This window comes from Notamacropus eugenii, chromosome 2 (genome assembly GCF_028372415.1).
Source record: "Notamacropus eugenii isolate mMacEug1 chromosome 2, mMacEug1.pri_v2, whole genome shotgun sequence".
Classification (NCBI taxonomy): Eukaryota; Metazoa; Chordata; class Mammalia; order Diprotodontia; family Macropodidae; genus Notamacropus; species Notamacropus eugenii.
The window spans coordinates 473,388,796-473,415,165 of NC_092873.1; the positions used below are offsets into that span (position 1 = coordinate 473,388,796).

General features: G+C 37.1%; 2 pseudogenes; both read left to right on the top strand.

Moving 5' to 3' along the window:
* The first annotated feature begins 2,405 nt into the window (after positions 1-2,405).
* Positions 2,406-14,846, top strand: LOC140523188 (probable ATP-dependent RNA helicase DDX52; annotated as a pseudogene).
* A 683-nt stretch (positions 14,847-15,529) lies between these two features.
* Positions 15,530-19,006, top strand: LOC140523189 (probable ATP-dependent RNA helicase DDX52; annotated as a pseudogene).
* The last annotated feature ends 7,364 nt before the right edge of the window (positions 19,007-26,370 follow it).

Consider the following 26,370-nt stretch of genomic DNA (forward strand, 5'->3'; position numbering starts at 1 on the left):
GTCATCAGAGGAAGCCACATCTCTGTGAAAGCCAGATGACAGATGGAGTGTAAAAGGAAGAGGAAGTAGGCTCTCAAGATCATGGTGTCAGATTTAGAACTGGAAAAAATCTTAGATGAGGAAAATGAGCACCCAAAGGTTAAGTGACTTTCCCAGACACCCATAATTATTAAGTGACAGAAACAGGATTTATATCCAGGTTCTTTGACTTCAAATCTCAGCACAGATGCTCTGAATTTAGTCAACTGACACTTTCATAGAGGGTGTCACAAATTTAGCCAATGAGGAAATTTCTTTTTGGAGGGACCTTTGATACCTTTCCCACATATTCCTTTATGAACACTGACTCCTCCTTGATTTGACATTGGCATCTTTTCCCTCACTCCAGGAACTGGTGTGGAAGGGAAAGATCATATAAAGATTAATACAATTTCCCCTTACCAAAAATCACACCACAAACCCATACATAAACACCACCCCATCCCACTTCATCCGAGGTTCACTCTACCTTTCTCAGAATTACATCTAGTGTAATTTGAATACTAGTTTAATTTTAGTCCATGAATTTTTATTTTAATATTCATTCTGATGATGCCAAGAACTTTATTGGGTAGTAAAAGAAGATATGACTGAGAGTCATAGAATTTTAAGACTCAAATAAACCTTAGAGTTTATTGAATTCAACCTCATTCATTTGACAAATGAGGAAAGGGAGATCCAAGGATTTTAAGTGACTCAGCCAACATTACACAGTTACTGGATGCCTTTGGAGGGAGGTTGGAATTCAAATCCTCTGACCTCAGGCTAGTGCACTCTCTAATGTGTTCTGCTATATGCTTCCCTAAAAACAAATCTGTCTATACTTCATAGATTCTCAGACCTTTAGCAAAAAATCATTTGTATGTTTTGCAGAGCATGGAGGACAAGTGGTACTATGACAATATTTCCATTGAGATAATGTATGAGAAACCTTTCCCAGATTTGAACATCTATACATAAGTAGTTATAGCAAATAAGTTCTTACTAAAGAGATTTCCTTCCATGTGTTATTATAACCTGTGAAAGGGTACCACTCCCTCTACCAGGATAGACCATGAAGCTTCTTAATGTTTTCTTCTTAGGAAATCTTTGTCTGTGTCTTTCCATCAAATGAGATAGTATATACAAAGTGCTTTGTTAAGCCATTTACAGTACTCATACATATGTATACATATCCATATATGCATATATTCATTATATAAATGTAGAATCACATATGGAAATATGTATTGTACATGTAAGGTTTACATATGCACATATATGTAATAACTCACTTGACTGTTCCTCAAACCACAAACTAAGGTATATGTATCTTTCTTCTACTTTGTTTTCTCAGAATCAATACTTAGACTAATCTTTTCTTTTAACCAAATCACTACAGATTTCATTTTCATTCCAGGACTCAGCAATCAGAACAATGTCTTTCACAAACAGTATTTAGAGATCCTCACCATCAAAATCAAGTCTTTCTGGTTGAACTCAGCATAGGGCATCATCTATGACACCAAAAAATATTTCAAATAAGCAGGTACCTCTCTGTTTGATATTAGTTCTGAGTGGTTTGTTGAAGAATCATTGCTATAATTTTAACAATCATAATATCATCTATGTGCATCCCACTTCCCACTCAGGATTTGTGAAGATAAGGGGCCAATAGAGGAACATTTTAAATGATTAGGTTTTAGCCGGGCTCTGATGCAACCTCACTAAAACTCAATTGTCCCATTAATAAAAGGATTTGTTCTGTAAAACTTGAACTCAATCCAAAGGCCACACTCAAGGGCCTAGAATGCCATATGTGGCCTCAAGGTCTCAAGTTCCCCACCCCTGAGTTAGTCCCATCAGCATGCCCCTCTGGAGTACACACTCGGTATTAAACAACTGATTATTGGTGTCAACAAAATGTATTTCCAATGAGTTACCCTACGGCCAGAAAAGATGAGAGAGAATGGACAAGGAAGTCATTAGTTACATGAAGAAAATCAACTACCACTCAGACGCAGTAGTGTTTGTTCTTGTTTCAGGTTGCAGTGGTGAAAACATGCTGGAGCCACATTCTAACATGTCTTGGTTCAGGAAAGTCACTCATAAGGATAGCAATGTTAATAGGACTGCTGGATTTGAATCTTTGAATTGCATAGCTCATCCAAGTGACAAGACCTTGCATCTACTCCTCTAAGATGTCTACAAGATTATTTTGGTGCTATACCCATTGGCTGCGTGGAGGCCCGTGTTTTAAAACCAGGCATGGGGTGACCTCTGTCCCAGTCAATGTTACAATTGAAGTAAAGTTTATCAGAATGCACCATGGAGCTTTTGAGTGAGGGTTTACCTGAGGACAGAATGTTAATTTCCATGTGAAGAACATGTCTGTCAAAGACGTCTGCTGTGATAATGTGACTAGTGATAGTAAGAATGATCCACCAATGGAAGCAGCTGGCTTCACCACCCATATCATTCTGTGGAACTGTCCAGGTCAAATCAGTCCTAGCTATGCATCAGCTCTAGAGTGTCCCACTGCTCAAGTCATTTGCAAGTTTGGTGAAATGAACAAGATTGATCATCATTCTGGTAAGAAACTGAAAGATAGTCTTAAATCTCTGAAATCTAGTGATGCTGCCAAGGTTGACATGGTTCTAGGCAAATCCAGGTGTATGGAAAGCTCCTGTGGGTCATTTTGTGGTTTGTGATATAAGACAGACTATTCAGTTGGTGTCACCAAGGCAGTTGACAGAAAGGCTGTTGGAGTGGGTAAGATCACAAAGTCTGCCCAGAAGGCTAAATGCATATTCTGTACCATACCTGCCAGCCCAGACTTCATCAGTAGTGGAAAAAAGGGTCTTAGAATTGTTTGTCTCAATTGGCCACTGAAGTTTGATAGTAAAAGATTGCTTAATGATTACAAACAATATAAAATAAAAGTTTCAAGAAGGAAAGGAATGATTTTGTGAACCATTTCTTTCATGGCAGTATAGGTTTAAATCAGTAATTTTTAAATGGAAACAATTTGATCAAAAATCTGATTTAGTACTGAACAGTTTACTGGGATAGAAATCAAAAGAAATATTTTGGAAATAGAACTGACAAAATAAGTAATTACTTGGTTGTGGGAGAATGAGAGACAGTGAGAAGGTGAGAATAATTCAGGCTGTGAAAATGGGCAACTGGAAGGATGGAAATAACTTCAATATAAATAAGGAAATTTTGAGGACGAATGAGGAAAATGAGATGCTTCTCTTTAGGGTACCTTCTGAACTCAATTAGGCAAAGAATTGGGGTGTAATAAATAGTTACTTAAGAGAGAAAGTTCAATCACATTACAGTCTGCCTAATTACACACTGAATTGTTCAGGCTTCTAATGACTCATCAGACAGAACGTTGGATTAAGAAATGAGGAATGTGATTGCTTGGAATGAGAAAGTATGGGAAAACACATGCCAGGGAAAAATACCAGATTTCGCACTAGGGATTCTGTAGAAGGAAATGGAAGCTTGGGGGAAAGGCTGGATATCTGTAACTGAAGGGATGATATGCTCATTATAGCTAACATTCTTTCCCAGGAGATAGGAATCTACCTCCCTGGAACAAGGAGTTTGGCACAGGAAGAAAAATTTCCCTACCGTTCTATCAGCTGCAAAATTGTACTTCCCATGCATAGTATATTTTTAGCTTATAAATGGAAGAAGCTAAATCATTTTTCATTAATATGTCCCCTTCCATTGGAAATGGAGGTTAATGAGCCACAAAATAAAGCAGCTTGGAATCCAGAAGACTTGAATTCAAATCCTTTCTTGGACACATTAGCAGTATGACCCTAGCTAGGAAAGTCACTTAAGCTCTTAAATTTTGTTATTGTAAAGTGAGAGGGTGTGGGGAGTAGGGGTGGGGGCGGGGTGGAACTCAATGTCTTCCTGGTCCTTTTCAGTTTTAAATCTATGCTCTCCATTGAATGGGGAAATGAATCAGAAATATCCAATGAGCAATATAACCCAATCAGTTATTATCTTGTGCAGTGGTTTTATAACCCTTACTGTATTCCTTGCAGAAAAGAATGAACTAAATGTTTGAGTCTTGTAAATATAGCATGTGACTTTAAAGAATTAGTGCCTCTGTATATCAAGTCATGCTATCAAGCAGGTCTTTTACAGAAAGCAAAAATAATGAGCAAAGCATCTAGCTTGGGTGTCTCCAATCTGGTGATACTGAAGTTGTAAGTGGTAAATTTTTAATTCCCTTGTTGCCCCTGAGCCTCCTTCTCTGGCTTGCCAGGATGCCCACAGGGAAGAGTCTCCACCCAAAGGGATGTTACCATCCACCAATCTCTCTTCTTCTCCTCCTACTCCCAACCCTGGGAATCTCAAACTTTCTGGGAAACAAAAAGTAGATTTTTACAAGTCAGGGACTCCTGACTTCCAAAGGATGGCCAGGTCCCACTTACACAAGTAAGATTCTCTCTCTCTCTTTTGTTTATGTACAGGGTCCTTTCGGATCTACTTTTTGATCAACTTTATTTATACTTTAACAGTTCACAAATTCATACACTCAAAGAGTTGGAAGGGGCTTGGATGTCATCTGTTCTGCTTCATAGCTGAACTATAGTCACCTCTATAAGAAGTGCTCACCTAGCTCCTGCATGAAGAGACCTTCCCGTTCCATTTTTGGAGAGCTCAAATTGTTATCATTTACTAAGTGCCTCCTAAGTTCCTGTCAGTCACTGTACTAAGTGCAGGGAAGTTCTCCTTAAATCAAATCTCAGTCTTTCATTCTGCAACTTCCACCAACTGTCTTAGTTCTGTCCAGTGGAATATCTATTTCACGTATTCCTTCCAGTACTCAAAGACAGTTAACATGTCTTTCTTGAATCTTGTCTTCTTCAAGCCAAACATTTCCCAGTCCCTTCAAAGAAACCTCAAATGGCACTCTCTAGTCTTCTCACCATCTGTTTCATTTTTTCTGGATATGTTCTGGCTCATCCATGCTCTGCTTAAGATATGCACACTCAACTGAATACAGTACTCCAGATCACATCAGAATATCATCTCCCAACTTCTGGAGCCTGTGCTTTTCTTAATGTAACCTAGGTATTTATCTACCTACCTCTCTATCTCTCATCTCTACCAAGTCTCCATCTTTACATATATGTAGGTATACATAAATCTATATGTATGTACATATATGTATAGAGGGTTGTCATGTCATACTGTTGTTTCATATTAAGCTTACAATCCCTTAAACCTCCCAGATCTTTTTTATATATTATCTCTCTATTTGTCCCCTATTCTATTCTTGATTATTTTTAAACCTAAAATGTTCTTTTGTATTTTAAAATTTATTTCTTTAAAATTTTATCTGATTGAATTTCACTTATTGAAGGAAGAAATTATCATTGTGTAAGAAAATAATTGATCAATTCTACTGCTCTGGGTCAAAAGAAGGAACTCCAACAGATACTAGTATAACTGAATTTCCCTTTCACTATATTATGATGTCTCACTCCCACATTTGTGATTTATTTCCCAAACTAAACCCTCCTCATTTCTCCTTCTGTTCTAGAGATCTACCAAATAATTCTACTAAAATATTATTTTACCTTTGTCTCTCCATTGATCCTTACCCAAGATGTCTCCATCTTGTTTTTTACCTCTTAGATTCACTTGTATACAAATATACATACATTATATATACATACACATACATATGTGTATATAGATATATAGATGTATATATAAACACACATCACAATATCTTTATATACATACATATACATATGCACATATAGATACATATACACACATACATATATACATGTGTATGTGTGTGTGTATACTTATATACATAAGCTCTCTATATATAGCTAAGTAGAATACCAGCACTGGAGTCAGGAGGATCTAAGTTCAAATCCAGCCACTCACTAGCTATGTGACCCTGGATAAATCACCTAACCCTATTTGCCTAAGTTTCCTCATCTGTAAAAGGAGCTGGAGAAGAAATGGCAAATCCAGCATCTTTGCCAAGAAGACTCCAAATGAGGCCACAAAGAGTCAGACGTGACTGAAATGACTGAGCAACAACATATATAATGCACATATATGTATATATAATATATACATATATATACACACACAAGTGGGTATGTGTGTAAGCATGTATGTGTGTGTGTTTGTGTAATACAATATTGTTCCATGATCTCTTTTATCTACAATGTTCCTTTTGAATAATGCATTCTCCTTCCTGAGTTGTAGGAGCTCAGTAAATGCTGATTGATTGAGTAAGGGATTCATGAGTCCCATCCCACCAAGGACCAGTGATTTCTATGAGGTTAGATTTGACTCTAGGCAATAATATCCTCAGTCCAGAGGTAACATAATGAAATGAACAAAGGGAAGGACTTAGATTGAAGAGAGAGCTGGATTCAAGTCTCACCTCTGCTTCTTACTAGCTTGATGACCATAGGCAAGTCATTTAAAGGCTCTGAATTTCATTTTATCACCTGTAAAATGACAACAATAAACCCTGTAGTACCTTCCTTCCAGGGGTGCAGTGAGGATCAGATGAAATCATGGATATCAAGTGCTTTATAATCCTGAAGGCACATTATATATGGGGGATGTCATTGCCCTTGCTGCTGGTATTATTTTATTCTCTGTTACACATGCTCAGTGAGTATCTACATAGATGTATACGTGTATGAGACCACTGATTTTAATGCTGACTTCCTGCTTGGATATTGTCTTCTGTCCATTGTGGTCTTTTCTTCTTCCTTTATCATGTTTGCTACATTCTCTGGTTTGGTAGATCCAAGGGTTTTTGCTTTGTTTTTCTTTTCTCTCCTCTTCTGTTTTAAATTTAAAGTGACAATGAGAAACAAAAGCCTTAAAGTAAATGTTTTTCCCAGTCTTGGTTCGATGAATGCCATTGTTTGCCAAGATCCCGTGATTTTTATTTTAAGGCAGTATGGGGTAATTGATAGGAAAAGGAATAAGCATTTACATAGTGCCTATTTTGTGCCAGGTACTATGCTAATCACTTTACAAATACTATCTTATCTGATCTTCACAACAACTCTGGGAATTGGGTGCTACTATTATCTCCTTTTATAGTTGAGGAAACTGAGGCAGATAGAGGGTAAATGACTTGCCCAGTGTCCTATAGGTAGTAAGTTTCAGAGGTTGGGTTTGAACTTGGGTCTTCTTGACTCCAGACTCAGCTCTCTATCCACTGAGGCACCCTGTTGCCTGGACTTATAGTCAAGAAGATTGGGAGTCAAACACTGTCCTAGGTGCTTATTTGCTATGTGACTTCAGGTAAGTCATTTAAACTTTGTAGACCTCATCTTCCTTATCTGAAAAATAAGGAAATTGGGTTTAATGTCTTCTAAGGTCTCTTTCATTTCTAAATCTAGGATCTAATACTCATGGTCCAGAAGTCCAAGTCCTATTCTCTGACATTATCTTTTTAAAGCATAATTAAAAAATTTTCCATTGACAATTCATATCTTCAGTATGGTAGCTAGGTAGTATAGTGGAAAGAGTGTTAGATTTGGAGTCAGAAAGACATGAGTTTCAATCCTGCCTCAGATATTTAGTATTTATTTGGCCCCAGGCAAGCCACTTAACTTCTCTCTACCTTGGTTTTCTCATTTATAGAAAGGAAATAATAATAATAATAGCATCTATCTCATAGGGGTTTAGTGAGGGCCAGCCTCAAGGTGATATATAATATTAGCTACTACTACTACTACTACTACTACTACTATGAAGATGATAATTATTACAGAGGTACCAAAGTCAATCCATATTTATCACCCAGTGAAGATTCTGGTGCCTATTACCTACCAACCTCCAGGACATTCTTTTTCCTACCTCCATGAGTTCAGTGCCTAGCTCACAGTCTTTCTGTCCTCCTCAATTTCTGCCCTCATATTAGGAGACTTTAGCATACATAGGGACACTTTCTCAAACATTTTAACCTCACAGTTCCTCAACTTACTCATTTCCCATGGACTACCTACTCCCCCGCTCTACTACAGCTAAATCCAGTGATGGTCATACCCTGAATCTTGCCATCACCCACAAGTGTTCTACTTCATGTTCATGAACTCTGAAATACCTTTATCTGATCACAATCTATTCTCATTCCACATCTCCTTCTTCCTTATAATCTCCAAACTTTGTTCTTCATCCTCAACATGACCTAAAACCCTTTTACCCCTTGCTTCTTTCCCAGGTCATTAGCCTGACATTGACCACATGTTCTATATTGACCCTTTGGTGATCCAGTTAACCTCTATACTAACCTCTTTCCTTGAGTCCTATACTCTCTTATCCTATCTAAAATCTTGCCATGCTAAAGCCTCAGTCTTGTTTTACTCCCATTATCCTATGCCTTTGCTCTTTTTCATGGGTTGCCAAATGAAACTGGAGAAAATAATAAAACTGTTGATGAACCCATGAAAAATGTATGTTATATAACCCAACTGAGTTTTTCCCTGCATCAAAGAAATCCTTTTATAACATTTGAATCAATTCATTATCTCACTCACTGTAGTGGCTTTTTAAAACCCTATCCTCCATCCTCAAATATCTCATGGATTCCCCTTTCCTCAGTCTCTCTGCTCAGAACTTTGTCTCATATTTTACTGAAAAACTGAGATCATTTATAATCAAGAGCTCCCTCTTCTCTTCCCCTCTTCATCTCATATCACCCAGATGACTTCTGTTACTATCTTTTCCTTCATTTGTATCTTAAATGATGAGGTAATCTTCTCTTAGCCAAGGCAAAGTCTTCTACACGTATAAACAATCCTATTCCACCCTGTCTTTTCCAAAATTTTGCTCCTTCTATCATCCCCACTCTGTTACTAATCTTCAGTTTCTTCCCATCTTATGGTAATTATCTCCTGTCCACAAATCTGACCTTATATCTCTCATCTCCAAAAAACTTTCCCTTGATCCATTCATCCCTACTCGTTATTGTACTATATCTCTTCTCCCTTTCCTGATTAAACTCCTTGAGAAGAGTCTACAATCAGTGCTTCTACTTCCTTTCCTCTTATTCTATTCCTGACTCTGAAATCTGACTTTCAGCCTCATTGTTCAACTAAAACAACTGCCTTCAAACTTACCAATCATCTTCATTGCCTGATCTAATGACTTTTCAGTCCTCTTTCTTCTTGACCTATCTACAGGTTTTATTACTGTCAGTCTCCTACTTGTCCTTGATACTCTCTTCTTTTGGGATTTTCATTACACTTCTCTTTCCTGTTTTTACTACCACTCATATCCAACCACACCTCAGTCACCTTTGCTAGATTTCCATCCAGGATTGGTCCTGCTAAGCATAGGTATAAGGCTGTGTCCCGAGTCCTCTTACCTTCTCCCTCTATACTATTTTACATGATTGTCTCATAAGCTCCCATGGATTCAAGGATTGTTTCTTTATTAATAATTCTCAGATTTATTTATCCAGCTCTAGCCTCTATCAACCTCCAGTTTCCAGTTTCTCCAAGTGCTTATGAGACATATTCAACTGAATATTCTACAGACATTTTACACTCAACATGGCTAAAACTGAATTCATTATCTTTCTCCCCAAATCCTTATCTCTTCTGAACTGTCCTATTACTATCAAAGGTATTACAATGCTACCAGTGACCTAGGTTACACTCCTGACTTTCCCTACCCTACCTCTTAAAACCTCTTTACCTTAGATGCTCACATAAGCCCTGAAATTCATACATTAGACATACCCTCCACTCCATAGCCTGTCCCTGTGACTGTTTTCTCAATGACCATTTCAGAAAGATGCTCAGGCCAGCCATACCTTCATTCCTCTATAGATTGCACTCATGACTTTTTACACCATGCTTCTACGCCGAATGCCTTCATCTCCTCTCTCCCTTTTTCATCTCTCCTTTATGTATTGCCTTTCCCAATTAAAATGTATGCTTCTTGAGGGGGTGGAGCCAGGATGGTTAGGAGCATAATGCAGTCCAGCATGCACCATGCTGGCACAGCACAGACAGAACCTGAGCAGGCCTCACGAGTGGGGCTTGGGGGACTGAATCTCAGCACCTGTGGAGATTTATGGATTTGAAAACTCCAAAACACCAGTGATAAATTGGAAGGTCAATGAAAAAAACCTGTGGGACCTGTGTGAGGGAATACAGTGGTCCAGCACCAGCGGCAGGGTGGCAGAGCCTGTGGCAGCCACAGCAATGGCAGGGGCAGTGTAGTGGCTGTTACTGGAGGTCTAGGCCCAAAATTGTCAGGGAATTGAGCAGCTGACAGTACACTCTCCCACCCCCACTGGAAGCAAAGAACTACCTTGTCAAAGAGCTCAAAAGTCAAGTAAATGACTGGGGAAATGAGAAAAAACAGAAAAAGAATCATACTATAGAATCTTACTTTTGGTGACAAGGAATAGCAAAATATACAAACAGAAGAAGACAACAAAGTCAAAACTCCTCCATCCAAAGCCTCCCAGAAAAATATGAATTGGTGTCAGACCATGGAAGAACTCAAAAAGGATTTTGAAAATCAAGAAAGAGAAATAGAACAAAAATTGGAAAGAGAAATGAGAGTGATGCAAGAAAATCATGAAAAACAAGTCAACAGCTTGCTAAAGAGGACCCAAAAAATGCTGAAGAAAATAATACCTTAAAAATTAGACTAACCCAAATGACCAAAGAGATCCAAAAAGCCCATGAGAAAAAGAATGAATTAAAAGGCACAATTAGCCAGATGGAAAAGGAGGTCCAAAAGCTCACTGAAGAACATAATTCCTTCAAAATTAGAATGGAGCAGATAGAAGCTAATTACTTTATCAAAAATCAAGAAATTATAAAATTATAAAACAAAGCCAAAGGAATGAAAAAAATTGTGAATTATCTCATTGGAAAAACAATTGACCTAGAAAATAGATCCAGGAGAGACAATTAAAAATTTTTTGGACTAGCTGAAAGCCATGATCAAAAAAAGGTCCTCAACATCATCTTTCAAGAAATTATCAAGGAAAACTGCCTTGATATTCTAGAACCAGGGGGTAAAATAGAATGGAAAGAATCTACCAATCACCTCCTGAAATAGATACCAAAAGGTAAACTCCTAAGAATGTTATAGGCAAATTCCAGAACTCCCAGGTCAAGGAGAAAATATTGCAAGCATCTAGAAAGAAACAATTCAAGTATTATGGAAATATAGTCAGCATAACATAAAATCTAGCAGCTTCTACATTAAGGGATTGATATTCCAGAGATCAAAGGAGCTAAGACTAAAACCAAGAATCACCTACTCAGCAAAACTGAGTATAATACTTCAGGGGAAAAAAATGAAATTTTCTATACAATGAAATAGGGGACTTTCAAGCATTCTTGATGAAAAGACCAGAGCTGAATAGAAAATTTGACTTTCAAACACAAGAATCAAGAGAAACATGAAAAGGTAAACAATAAAGAGAAATCATAAGGGACTTATTAAAGTTGAAGTATTTCCATTCCTACCTGGAAAGATAATGTTTGTAACTCTTGAGACTTCACAGTATTAGAGTAGTTGGAGGGATTATATACATATAGACAGAGGGCACTTGATGAGTTGAATATGAGGGGATGATGTCTAAAAAAATAAAATTCAGGAGTGAAAGAGGAATTTATTGGGAGGAGAAAGGGAGAAATAGAATGGGATAAATTATCTCACATAAAAGAGGCAAGAAAAAGCTTTTTCAATGGAGGGGAAAAGGGAGGAGGTAAGAGGGAAAGACTGAACCATAATCTCATCAGATTTGGCTTAATGAGAGAATAACATGCACTCTCAATTTGGTATGAAAATCTATCTTACACTACAGGAAAGAAGGGTGGAAAGGGATAAGCAGGAGGTGGGGATAATAGAAAGGAGGGCAAATGAGAGGAGGGGATAATTACAAATAAATACTTTTGAAGAGGGACAAGGTCCTGACTCCATGTTCAGTACTCTATCCACTCTACTACTCAGCTAAAAAGACTCAGGGGCATAGAACAGATGTCTTTAAGTATTTAAACCACTGGTATCTGGAAGAGATTAAAAAAAAATATTTTGTTTGTCCCTGGAGAAAAGTAAGAGCAATTGAGTGAAAATAACAAAAAAAGGAGAATTTGGGGTTTTTGTCAGGGAAAAAGGAAAAAAAAAACCCTGCTGAGTAATTAGAGCTTCCCATAAAATAAAATGAATGACCTTGGTAGAGAGATAGTGGTTTGTCCCTCATTGGAAGTTTTTGAACAAAGACTGAATGACTGTTTTTCAGATACATTATAGCATGAATTCCTTTCAGATATGGGCAAGCCTGAATGGCTACTGAAATCTTTACCTTCTCTAAATTTTTGTAATTCTTATTATGTTCTAAATGTGGGGGGTCAACTAACCAAAGACAAGAAGATGAGGAAAGAAATTTCCTTCATAGGGAATAACTAATAGATCTGGTTACCAGAAATGGAGAGTTCATGAAGAGGAGCAATACAAAATAATTCTGAAAAGGTAAATGGGGGCCATGTTGCAAAAGTCTTTAAGTGTCCAGCTAAGGTTTTTGTGTTTCAGTCTAGAAACAATTGGGGAACCAATAAAGATTTGTGAGCAGGGAAGTAAAATTTTTAGATCTGTTTTAAAAATATCTATTTTGCAGCTGTGTGGAAGATACATTAGAAGACAAGAAATTGGAAACAGGAGGATCAGTTAGGAAACTATTACAATAGTCAAGAGGAATGAGAAGCAGTTGGATGTAAGAGATGATGTGAGGGGTAAAATCAGTGACACTTAGAAGCTGATTCAGTATGGGTGTTGAGAGATGAAAGAGTCATTGGCAACTCCAAGATTTCAAACTTGAGTGACTGAAGGGTAGTGGTGCATTTACCAGAAAGAGGGAAGTGTGGAGGAGGGATAGCTTCCAAACTTGTTGAGTTTATGATACCTATAGGATATCTTTGTGCAGATGTCCAGCAGGCAATTGACAAATCAAGACTAAAGTTCCAGTGTGACAGCCATTATTCCAAGGTGTTTTTTTTTTTCCAAAAGCATGCCATTGATGCCTTTGCCTAAGTCACTGATAAAAATGCTAAATAGTACGGGTCCAAGCAGATCCCTGAAGCATGCATACCACTGCAGTGATGGTTTGAAACTGTCAGAAGTCATTTGGATCCATGTGTGGAAAATAACGTGAGAGATAAAGCTAGGTGATCCTCTTCGAGGTTAACAAACAAGATTTGACTATCAAATGATTGGATTTCAGATGATAAGTTGGCTCAGAAGAAAACTCCAACTTGAGTCCCTAATGTGTTTTAAACAAGAGCAGAAACAGTGGAATAAATGTATAGGTGTTCACATTTGCTATTTTGAGAGGCATAATGCAATAAATAGCATTTCAGACTTGGAATTAAAAATCATAATATAAATTCCTTTAGTATAAAAATTATTTTATTCTTTATATTTGTATCCCTACATACTAGCACATAGTAGCTGGAACATAATAGGTGCTACTAAATCTTTGTTGATTGATTGTTTAATTGGCTGGGTTTGAATCTTGACTCAGTTATGTGATTATAGGCAAATCATTAATTCAAAGGATTGTTGTGAAGATCATCTTCACAACAACCCTGTGAAATTAATAATATTTGTAAGGCACTTAGCATTGCACCTGGTATGTAGTAGGTATTTAATAAATACTTCTCTTCCTCCTCCTTCCTTTCATCTGTAAAAAAAGGGTAATACCTTTTGCAAAGGGTTGTTGTAAAGAAGTCTTAAAACACTATGATGCCTTTGGTTTTTCCCTAAGCTGAGAGGGGATGCCCCCACTGGACCTGTTGGGTAGATATGGATACTCACAATCTGTTCTGTTGCCATAGAGTGAAGGGTCATGTTTGATGAGAGATACTTCATGGTAGATGCAGTTTGATTCCAGAAATTTTAGAGGGACTAAGCCTCTTTGGAAGGAAAAAAACTTGTCTCCCCTGAAAATGCAACTTCATTGGATAATACCCTATCCAAAGGAGAGGAGAGACTACATCAAAAGCTGAATATGAGGATAACAGAATTAAAAAGAAGAGGAAATGGAACATAAAGAAAAAAATAAGCTTTCAAAGCCATTTCAGTCAATTCTAATGAGGAAGAAGATACTATACTGTAGAGATCCTCACTGAAAGCAAAGATTAAAGAAAAAAGGAAAAGAAAATAAACTAATTACATAGAAATTGCAATGGCTCTGAAAGGAAAAGATAAATCATTTCTTAAATAGAAACAAAACTCATGAGCAACAGATCTTCCTAACCACATTGCTACATTTTAGTAATACAACCAGGAATGTAAGATCTACTCTTGACTGCTCTAAAGCATCGGACCTGCAGGTTTCCATAACTTCACTCCAATCTAAATTCAAGCAAATCTCATCATGCTTCATGGTCATGAACTTCTGGCTTCTGCTCTTACTGGATCTGGAAAGAATTGGCTTTCAGCATTCCTGTTTTAATGCAGCTGAAATAACCCACAAATAAAGGTTTCACAGCACTGAGCATATTGCCCACATGAGACCTTGCCAGATAGATTTACTGAGAATTAGTAGAAACCTCTGAACACACTGGATTCAGAATACATGTGATATAAACAGTGACCATGGCAGCCAAGGAGTTTGGGCTTAAATCACCTAACAAATGAATATTCTTGTGATCCCTCTAAATTGATGGATTTATTTGTTGCAACAAGATTCTCTAGGAATAGATCTATTGGGATATAATTTTACACTAACCAGATTGACTAAAACAATAGAAGGGGAAAGTGACAAATGTTGAAGATGATATGGAAAAATTAAGACACTAATTCATTGCTGGTAGAATTGTAAAATGTTCCAACCATTTTAGAGAGCAATCTGAAATTATGTCCAACAAGTTATTAAACTACCCCTTTGACCCAGCAACACCACTACCTGTTCTATTTCAGAACATGAGTAGGGAAAAAGGAAAAAGTATTTATATGTCCTAAAATGTTTGTAGCAGCTCTCTTTGTGGTGGCAAAAACCTAGAAATTGTGAGGATCACAACTATCAACTGGGGAATGGCTGGACAAATCATGGTATATGATTGTGATGGAATTCTACTTGTGCTATAAGAAATTATGAGTTCAGGGGTGGAGACTAGATGGCAAAGAGAAGCCAGGAAATTGCCTAAGTTCTTCCCAGTTTCCCAAGAAAACAACATTAAATCAAGCCTCTAAATGGATTGTGGAGCAATAGGACCTACAAAAAGATAGAATGAAATGATTTTCCAGCTTAAGATAACTTAGAAAGACTTCAGGAAAAATCTGTCTTACTTGGGCTAGAATAGGTGGTATCTGGGAAAGTCAGCAGAAATCTCTTTGCTACAGCACAGATCAGCAACTGAGACCTCTCAGTTCTGGCTCTGCAGGCCAGCTGTGAGGCCTCCAGTCTCAGCCCAGAAGGCAAATTACCAGAACCAGAAACAAGACAACAGATGTGATGAAGCTGGGCCACTTCAGCACAGTGAGTGAGACTCCAGTGTACAAAGCCACTGACCAGGTCCCTGGCCTTCAGCATAAGAAGTCTGGGACAGTGCCCTAGCCCACAGAGCAGAGCTCAACTTTAAAAGCCATGAAATAGGCCAAAATATGAACAAGAAAAAAAAAAGAACCTTGACCACAAGGAGCCTCTATGGTGATATGGAAGATCAAAACACAAACTTTGTGTTTGTGATAACAATGTCATACTGCCTACACGTGAAACCTCAAAGGGCAATATGAATTGGTCACAAGCCCAAAAAGCCTTCATGGTAGAGCTCAAAAAGAATTTTTAAAGTCAAATAAGAGAAGTAGAAGAAAAATTGGGAAGAGAAATGAAAGATATGCAAGAGAGAGTCAACAGCTTGGGAAATGAAGGACAAAAATTGACTGAAGAAAACAATTCCTTCAAAAGTAGAACTGACCAAATGGAAAAGGAGGTACAAAAACTAACTAAAGAAAATAATTCCTTAAAAATTAGAATTGGCAAATGGCAAGTAATGAGTCTGTGAGACATCAAGAAGCAGTGAAACAAAATCAAAAGAATGAAACAATAGAAGAACATGTAAAACATCTCATTGGAAAAACAACTGAAAATAGATAAAAGAAAAAAATTAAGGAGCAAAAAAAAGGATTGGGCTGGAAGAAAAGGAAATGGAAAGGCACAATGGGATAAATTACATCACATGAAAAGGCATAAAAGACCTATTACAGCAGAAGAAAAGAAGGGAGGAGGGGTGATCATTGTTTGAACCATACTCTCATAAGGTTTGGCTCAAAGAGGGAATAACATACACACTCAATTGGGTATAGAAATTTATCTTAATTTATCTTAAATTTCCCAATAGGGAAGTAGGAAAAGCAAGGGGAAAGAAAAGGGAGGGGCTAATATAAGGGTGGGCAGATTCAAGGAGGTGGTACTCTGAAACAAAACACTGGTGAGGAGGGTTGGGGGAAATGAGAAAGGAAAGTATAAATGGGGGGGGAGTAAGATGGAGGGAGCTGCACAGTTAGTAATCATAACTGTGAGTGTGAATAGGATAAACTCTTCCCCCAAAATGGAAGTGGATACCTGAGTGGATTAAAAAGCATAATCCTATCATATGTTGTTTACAACAAACACATTTCAAGCAGAGGGATACACTCAGAGTAAAAGTAAAAAGCTGGAACAGAATATATTATGCTTCAGATGAAGTAAAAAAAAAAATAGGGGTAGCAATTCTGATCTCAGACAAAAAAGAAAGGCAAAAATACACTTAATTAAAAGAGATAAGGAAGAGAAACCACATCTTGCTAAAAGGTACTATAAACAATGAAGTACTATCAGTACTAAACATTATGCACCAATTGCATCCAAATTCTTAGAGAAGTTAAGTGACTTAAAGAAAGAAATAGACAGCAAAACTAAAATAGTGGGGAACTTCAATCTCTACCTCTCAGGAGTAGGTAAATACAACCACAAAATAAACAAGAAAGAAGTTAAGCAGGTGAATAGAATTTTAGAAAAGGTAAATATGATAGACCTCTGGGGAAAACTGAATGGGGAGAGAAAGGAAATATACCTTTTTCTCTGTGGTACATGGCATCTACACAAAAATTGACCATATCTTAGGGCATTTAAAATCTCACAATCAAATGCAAAAAGGCAGAAGTATTAAAAGCTTTCTTTTCAGATTATGTGTAAAAAGGGCCATGAAAAGATGAACTAAAAATTAATTGAAAACCAAATAATCTAATCCTAAAAGTGGGTCAAACAACAATAAGTAGAAACAATCCATAATTTCATCAAAGAGAATGACAATAATGAGACAAAATACCAAAACTTACAGGATACAATCAAAACACTTTTTATGGGAAATTTTACATTTCTAAATGATAAAGAGCTGGTTTTATGAGAAAACCAATAAAACAAATCAACCTTTGGCTAATTTGATTTTCAAAAAAAGAAAGGAGACCAATTTACCAGTATCACAAACTGAAAGGGTAAATTAATACTTAGGAGCTATTTTGCCCAATTACATGCCAATAAATTTGACAATCTAAGTGAAATGAATGAATATTTACAGAAATATAAATTGCCCAAATGAAAAGAAGAGGAAATAAAATACTTAAATAACCCAATCTTAAAAAAAAGAAATCGAATAAGCTGTCAATGAATTCCCTAAGAAAAAATTTCCAGGACCAGATGGATTTACAAGTGAATTTTACCAAACATTTAAAGAACAATTAATTCCAATACTATAAAAACTATTTGGAAAAATAGGTGGAGTCCTACCAAATTGTTTTTCTGACACAAATATGATCCTAATACCTAAACCAGGAAGAGTCAAAACAGAGAAAGAAAATTATAGAACAGTTTCCCTAATGAATATTGATGCAAAAATTTTAAATAAACTATTAGCAAAGACATTACAGCAATTTGTTAGCAGGATACTACACTATGACCAGGTGGGATTTATACCAGGAATGCAGGACTGATTCAATATAAGGAAAATTATCAGTTTAATTGACCTTATCAATAACAAAATTAATAAAAAACCATATGATTATCTCAATAAATGCAGAAAAATATTTTTGACAAAATTCAGCACCCATTCTTATTAAAACACTATAGAACATAGGAATAAATGGAGTTTTTCTTAAAATGATAGGTAGTATCCATGTAAAAGCATCAGGAAACATTCTATGTAATAGGGATAAGCTAGAAGTTTTCCCAGTAAGATCAACAGTGAAGCAAGGATGCTCATTATCACCTCTATTATTGAATATTGTACTACAAACGTTAACTTTAGCAACGAGTTCTAAGTTTCTACTTATATAATAATTTCTACCCTCCTGTCCTTGTTTGCATTCAGCCCATTAAAAGAGCTAAAGAACTTTTCTACAAACTCATTTATGACAGTATTAATCTGGATGTAATTCATATGGAGAGGATCCAGCAGCAGAGAGAAAACACAGTCCATAGTTTCGGAGCACGGAAAATCTGGGTCTTTATCTGCCCTGCCTTGCTAACAAGAGAAATTGATTTTAAAGGCATAAACTAAGTAATTAGAACTTTCCAACCAGTTCAATGGAATTTATTCGCATGATAGTTCAAAGTAGAAGAGCAGGGCATAAAGGAAATACTATCACATTCTTCAATAAAAATGGTAAACCATTGTTATGAAATGTTCCCAATGTGATACAGCAGGCAGAATGTCGAGAGTAATCAGAAGATTCTCCAAAGTTCCAAGTAAACAAAAGATGATTAAGAAGTCACTGGAAAAGGAGAGTGTTAATATAATACCATAGTATTTCTTGGAAAATGCTGAGTGAACAAAAAATTACTCATCGGAATGCCAGAAATAAGATCACACCTACTAAAAACAGACATAATAATCAGAATCTTCCGAAACTCTTCCAGAAATCTAATTCCATTGCCATAACTATGCCAATATGAAGTGCTATTTTCATGGAACACTTTGATTCACCTATTTTCCTAGATGAACTGAAACAAAACTCCAGGAAGCCATCTGTACAGAAAGTGATATGTGACCATGTGCATTTGTTACTCCTTATCAAATTTCAACTTAAAAGTAACTTTAGGAATAATATTTTGGAAGGAATAGAAATACTTTCAAGTTGAGTCCACAGAAATACTTCTTATGCAAGACTCTAGTGCAAAGACTGGCCAAGAAACACCTGAAGATAGTCATCTTTAAAAGTTTCCTTGGCACGTAGAGAGAGTGATCACTGTTGAATGGCACAAAGGAGGACATCTTTTCAAGATGCATCTTGAGTGATGCATCAGAAAACCCACATGCTATGTAGCTTACTGCTCTATGTATTTAAGATTCCTTAAATAGCATGTGGAAACCTTTGAGGAGAGTGCACAGCAAAGGGCCTCTAGTTCTACAACTTCTTATTGATGAATTTAAATTCTTGAAAATAAGCATCAACTCCTTTCTGTTGACTGCCCCCATACTCTCAGGGAAACCCCGAATTCCTTTTCCATCATGTTGCTATTAGATCACTACTAGCCTCTTGAAGGCTGCTCATTTTGCACTTCATAATATGTTGCCATATCCAAACTCTTTCCATACTCATTGGCTTTAGTTGATTACCCTTCCAAGTTTATATTGATAGGAATGAATGTTCATATTTCTCAATATTCTTTTGGTACCACTCTCAAAAGTCTGCCTTCCTAAAGGGTTGGGGTTGTGTTTTTGTTTGTTTTTTTTTTTTTTTGCCTTAATTTCATTTAGTAAGCAAGATTCTTGTCAAAAGTACTATATAGGGAGATGGAAATTATTTTTGGTGCATGTAAGCTTGGTGTTTTGTAAATGTTGGTTTTGTACTGTGAAACAAAAGCTTCTTATTATCAGGAACAACACACACACACACACGCACACACACACACACGCACACGCACACGCACACTCCAACCCAAAACATTGTGCTAGAGTGGAGAGTGAACTGGACATGTAGTGAGAAAAATCTGAGTTCAAATCCTATCCCAGATACTTATGAGCTATATGACCCTGGGCAAGTCAGTCACCCACTCTCAGCCTCAGTGTTCTCCACGTTTTGAGTGGGGATAAGAATAACATCCACCTCACAGAGTTAGCGTGAGGACTGGATAAGATCACATACACAGAGCACTCTGCCAGCTTTAAAGCACTACGTAAATGATAGCTATCAGCAGCAGTACTCTGAAGGACAACACTTATCTGCATGCTTGTTTTAACAAGTCTCACTTTGTAGATTCTGAAAAGCAGCCTAGCGTAGTAGAAAGAATCCATTTTAGAGTCAGAAGTGAAAGTTCCATCACTTCTAAACTTTGTGACCTTGGGTAAGTTATTGGACCTCTGAGTCTCAGTTTCCCAGGCTATTGTGAATATTAAATGAGTTAATATTTGTAAGGCATTTTGTAATTGTAAACATTCAATGCATAAAACCTTTAAAATGTATGTATATATGTAGGTGCATATGTATATACACTTGTGTGTTCATGTGTGTGTGTGTGTGTGTGTGTGTGTGTGTGTGTTTGTATAAAATCACACCTCCTAGCTAGAGGTTGTAAAGTATAGAGCACTGGGTTTGGATACAGGAAGACCTAGCTTCAAATCTGACATTTACTAGCTATGTGATGAAGACATCAGACAACTAACTCTCTAGGACTGACTAAGTCATAGAATGAGTTACCCATCTGGACTTCCCCAAACCAAGGAAAGCAAGGTTCTTCATATATTCCTGTACAGTCACATGTCACACCTGAGAATGTGCTAGTTGCTTTTGAAAGTGTAAGCAAGCATTAATATTTGCACCAGCAGTTTGCATAAGTGCCAAATGTGATTCAGACTTCACAAAGAACCTACTTGGACCTCTTTATTCTTGTAAAAATTATCGCAGAGGGAATGAAGAAATGCAATGGAACAGCAATTGTGATTTCAGATTAGTAAAAAGCACACCTCTGGGAAGTTGGTTCCCTCTCATAGTCTGAATTCAAACATAAATGGGACATGTAGCAGAATGGACAGGATGAGGGCAAGTTCTGTGGGACTTTCTGGCCATCTGAATAGCATACGAAGGGTGTAAAGAGAAACTGATCCCAGTTTAAGGTGAACTTACGGGGCTACATGTCTTCTTAATGAGGTTCTGAATTGCCCGATTTGGGCTAAAGAAACCACTCCTCTGCATGTTTTAATGAGTTGATTAAACTCTATGATAATTTATTGAGGGAAGGATTCAAGGTAGAACATTTGCAGTGAGTCAAACACTAAGCTCACTGCATTCCCCAACTCAAGGATCCACAGCTATTGGAACCACAGCAGTCCAGGATTAAGACACCATTAAGACACCTGGGAAATCTTAGGAATAATGAGGGACAAACCTTGAGAGGGACAAACCTTGAGTGGAACAAAGATTTAATTGGCTCTGAAGAAAATAACAAGGTAGTAATTTGTTGTAAGGTTGTAAGCTGTAGAGCTATGAAACAGAGAAGTTACTCTAAGTTAACCAGCATTTATAACTTTCACTATGTACCAGGCACTGTGCTAAACTTTGGGAACACAAGTACAAGCAAAAAGACTGCCCTCAAGAGGCTTACATTCTGAGGGGGAAGAAAACAGATAAAAGGAAGGCAGAAAGGGAGATGGGGAGAGGAGAGAAGGTATAGTAGAAAAAGAAGCCCAGAGAGTCAAAAGTACAACCTGGATAGAAATAAAGGAGTTAACATGGCTGGCCTGGGCACTTCCCTAAAATGGAGGTTCCAGAAGGAATTAACAAATCAGAGGAAGGAACTAAAGGAATGGAAGGATCTTCCTAAGTGAGAAAACTGCTTGTACTGATGGAGAAAAAAAATTACACACATACACATGAATGGAATAACAGACATATATATATACATACATATATGTATGAATATATGCCTATTTATACATGTATACATACATACAGGTATGAGTGTGTATATATTTGTGTGTGTATATACATACACAATCTTTTTATTTTTATCAAATCAGATAATTTTTATTGAACACTTTTTTCTCTTAAGTATTTTATTTTTCCAATTATATGTAAAGACAGTTTTCAACATCCACTTTTATAAAATTTTGAGTTCCAATTATTTTTCTCATGCACTCCCTCCCCTCCCCAAGCCAGTAAGCAATCTGACATAGGCTACAATGCACCATCATATTAAACATATTTCTACATTAGTCATGTTGTGAAAGAAAAATCACAACAAAAGGGAAAAACCATGAGAAAAAAAACAAAAGACAAAATAGCATACTTTCATCTGCATTCAGACTTCATAGTTCTTTCTCTGAATGTGGATAGCATTTTCCATCATGAGTCTTTTGAAATTGTCATAGATCATTGTATAAGTTTTAACTGATATCTCTTTTTAGATGACCAACTCCAGTATCTCTCTGACTCCTCCTCCAAGAGAGCCATCTCATATAAAAACTGATATTTTTAAAGACAAAAAAGAAAGAGGAAAATATTAGCATGATTGATTAATACATAGAAAAAGCAATGCTTGTGGACTTCCACAGGCAAAGGTGGGGTGGGAGCGCCTTCTCCTATCTCTTCTTTAAAACCATGCTTGTTCTGTACAGTTTTGCAACATTCTTTTGATTTCTGTGTGTGGTTATTCTATTTACATTGTTGTAGTCACTCTACATATTGTTTTCTTGGCTCCACTTACTTTGCTCTGCATCAGGTAATGTTGATCTTTCCATGCTTCTCTATATTCATTGCACTTATCATTTCTTACAATGCAGCAATATGTCATTAAATTCATTGCCCAAATTTGTTTGGTCATTCCCCAATCAATAGGCATTTATTTTGTTTCTTATTTTTTGCTATCACACAAAAAATGCTGCTATAAATATTTTGGTATATATGGGGACTTTCTTCAAATCAGTAATAACCTTGGGATATAAACCTAGTAAAGGAATTTTTGGGTCAAAGAGTATGGACATTTTAGTCACCTTATTTACGTAATTCCATATTCCTACCCAAATCATCATATTGATTCTCAGCTCCACTAACAATGAACCAGTGTGCCTATTTTCCCGCAACTATTTCAAGGTTGACTATTCGTATCTTCTATCATCTTTACCAATTTTCAGGATGTGAGGTAAAATGTCAGGATTATTTTGATTGGCATTTATTTCCAATTTTAAGAGGTAGATTTCTCTGCTAAAAAAATACAGTTGTCCCACAAAACTTATTAGTGATATGGAGCATTCTTTCATATGATTGTTAATTGTTTGCAATTCTTCTTTTGATTACAGTTTATTCATATTCTTTGACCCCTGCGTATATTATCTGTACATAACTGTCTTCTTTATTAGACTGGGAGTTCCTTGAAAGCAGAGGTTGTTTTTGTTTGGTTGGTTAGTTATTGCCTTTCTTTGTATTCTCAAAGTTTAGAAGCAGGGAAAACAGGTAAGAGGTCCAGGGAAAAAGTAAATGAGTGACCAAACCAAATAAGATGCAGCACATATATGGGATGAAAGGAGATATGTTGTGGGAACAAATCTATAGGATTTGATGGATTGATGGAAATAAAATTCACATTAGATTGTTTTCCCCCTTCATTTGTATCCACAATAATTTACATGGTACCTATCACATAGTAGCTGCTTAATAAATGCTTAGTGACTTGACTGTCCTTAGTTTCATCTTCTGTACATGAATATATCATTTATGCAAGTACACATGCAAAATGTATTTGTATCTGCTATACAATAGACATATGTATAGCAAACTGTTGGTGTGTTTGCTAATGTTTGTGCACACTGTCAAAAGCAAGTAATACACTTATATACATATATATTTAAATCTAATACATTTAGAAAGTTCTCTGTGCTTTTCAAAGACAAATCTTCATTGGAACTATTTCTCTTCAGAATTTCATTCTTGAGAGTTTTCCATCCCAGTTGGTCTAGCATCTCTATGAGGAGCGGAGTTCTGCTTATTATCACTTGTCTACAGTAGCCATGCAAGTTTCTCTTTCTCCCTTGATATGTATGGGAGAAGGTGGCCAAGACTGATGCAAGAAGCCATCTGCTTCAGCCTCTGGGCGATGTGGTTTTCATTTAACAATCTCACAACTACTCTCCTACTATTGCTTTGCATGGTAATAAGGGGTATATCACTACCCAGTGATTTTCATGTCATAAGATTGTGTCCTCTGAGGGGAGTTTAGCAGTTTCCCACATCTCGCCTGAGCAAATAACCCACTACCTACAAAGCCATCTGCTGGTGACAGAGAAGGAAGCTGATCTCACATTTGACTTCTCTGAAATTAGTCATCAATAGCTAAGTTTGAGCATTCCAGGTCTACCCGCACTCCTTCCTCAAATATATTCATGTTTTAGGAAGGATGCACACAGCTCACAGGTAGTTTATACTCAAAAGCTCCCTTGCCTCTCAAAACCAAAAATAAATCCTCATCACCACTAACTTCCATTTATCACTACTCCCAAGTGAGTAAACCCTGCTGGAAGTCACCAAACGATGTCAATCGACTTCACTACAAATTCATATTATCTTACCTCAAAGGGGTCCTTACCAGGACATAACAATCTTTGTGCTCATCTGTGGTGGACTCTCTACTAAACTCTTCACAAAGACTCTTCCAAATTTTTTCCTCTCTCTTCAAATGCACAGCCCCACTCCAATCTCCCTTGTCTCCCAGCAGATGGGCTTGCCTTCTACGTTACTGAGAATATTCACAGTCAGTGAGGTTCCTCAACTTCACATCTTAGAACCTCTTTATTCTTCTCCAATTCTCTCCTCTGGCCTCAAAGATCAGTTTTCCCTTGAACCCAGTGCTTCTTGTCTGTAGTAAATAGAGTGTTGGGTTTGGAGTCACAGGACTTGGGTTTGAATTATACATATTGACTCACTTTCTGCATGACCTTGGGAAAGTCACTTCCCCCTTCCTAGCATTAGTTTCATCATATGCAAAATAAGAGGTTTAGACTAGATGATCCCTAAAGTCCCTTCCAACTCTGTATCTGTGATCCCATGATGTTATGAAACCCAGGACCTTGCCCAGTTCATCATTCATTCTGTTTCTCTGATCTTTCATTTTTAGTATCTTCCTGCCATTGTCTGGAGTCTCATTGCATTGAATCCTTCCCCAGTGCTTGCAAATATGATCATTTTAAGCAGGTCTCCCTTGTCCTTACAAACTCTTCACTTGGCCCTTATATCTCCCTAAGACACCATATATAACTCTCTTCCCTTTAGGTGCCCACCCCCCTGAAGGAATTGTCTCTACTTTCTGCCCATACTTCTTCACCACCCACTCATTTCTCAAGTCTTTAAAATCTGCTTTCCAACCCCATTCCACTGCAATTGCTCCCAAAAGTCACCAATGCTCTCTCCTTTGCTAAATCCAATGACCTTTTCTCAGTCCTCATATTCTTTTACGTTTCTGGGGCATTTGACACTGTGGACCACACCCTCTTCCCTTGTATCTTTCTCTAATAGTGCTCTCTCCTGGTTCTCTGCACGATTATTCCTTCTTGGAGTTATCAATTATTGCTTCTCTTCCTTCCATGCCTTGGATGTGAGTATCTCTAAAGGCTCTGTCCTCAGTACTGTTCTTTTCTCTCTACAAACTCTCTCTTAGTGATTTCATCTGGTCTTATTAGTTCAATTACCATTCTAAAGAGATTACTATCAAGTGGAACCCCAACCACTACTCTGAGCTCCCATTGTTCATTGCCAGTGGATGTCCTGTTCGAAGCTCAACTTCATCATCTAATGCTGAATTCATCGTCTGCCCCCAAACCTGCCCCTCCTCATAAGTTCCTTATTTTTGTGGTTGACTCTAGCATCCTCCAGTAGACCTAAGCTCAAATACTCAGAGTCAAGTTGACTCTTCTGTCCTCATATTCAATTCAATGCAATCCAATTCCGCACATATTTGTTAAATGTCTGCTTTGTGCAAGGCGCTATATTAAGCATTTGGTCCTGTTCTAGTCACATTATCAAGCAATTATTAAACATTTATCATATGCCAAGCATTATGCAAAGCAGTAGGGATTCGAAGAAAGGCAGAAACAAATCCTGTCCTCAAAGACTAAGGCTGTGAAGGAATTTATTTCCAATAACTGACCTAGTCCAGATTCCATTTCCACAACAAATCTCATCTATCTCTCCCACACATACTGCATCTAATCTAGTTATGCCAATCATTACTTTTTTCATGGACTACTCTAATAGCCTCATAACTGATTTCCCTGCTTCTACTCACCCCTCTTTCTAAATAGTCTTTCACTTAATGGAAAGTAATATTCC